The sequence below is a fragment of the Branchiostoma belcheri genome, unplaced genomic scaffold (assembly GCF_001625305.1).
Source record: "Branchiostoma belcheri isolate BF01 breed outbred unplaced genomic scaffold, Haploidv18h27 scaffold66, whole genome shotgun sequence".
In the NCBI taxonomy this organism is placed as follows: domain Eukaryota; kingdom Metazoa; phylum Chordata; class Leptocardii; order Amphioxiformes; family Branchiostomatidae; genus Branchiostoma; species Branchiostoma belcheri.
In genome coordinates, this window is record NW_017804309.1 from 418,006 (window position 1) to 418,559 (window position 554).

Consider the following 554-nt stretch of genomic DNA (forward strand, 5'->3'; position numbering starts at 1 on the left):
CCCAGGGATAATGAACAGAGATGGGTGCCGCCCTATGTGTCACGTGACGCGGGAAGACTCTTTAGCTTTAAAGACCTCATGGAAAGTTTAAGAGCACGACCTCTCTTACATCAGTTGCTCCAGGTTTATACCAGGCCGTAACTTCACATAACATAGACAACTGCCATTGTCCCTGTTGAAGGACATCTCTTTCATTGATCAATATTACAAGGACATCCATTACATAACAGCTATTTAAATTACATCCATGTATATCCCTCCCGAAGACCTACACTCCTGAATAGACACCTGATTTCTCAGCCTGCTCTAAGACTGCCTGAAGGCTTGTATCGAACAGTTCACATCGGATGGGCATGTCCAGGGCATAGAAGGAGTTCTTCAGAGCGTAGTCTGCGTACAGCTCATGCAGCCTGTGTAGGATGGCTTCCACTCCACCCTGCCGCGGGTCCGTCAGGACTATGAACTTTATACCTGAGGAAAAATATATAATGTTTGGTAAGTGAAAAAACCTGTGAATGAACATATATCAGTTCAATCAAGGATGTTCACATAAG

General features: G+C 44.6%; 1 protein-coding gene across 1 annotated transcript in view; it reads right to left on the reverse strand.

The window, feature by feature from the left end:
* LOC109483733 (trafficking protein particle complex subunit 4-like) overlaps window positions 1–554 on the reverse strand; it is a 4,747-nt gene that overhangs the window by 2,236 nt on the left and 1,957 nt on the right. The window lies entirely within an intron of this gene.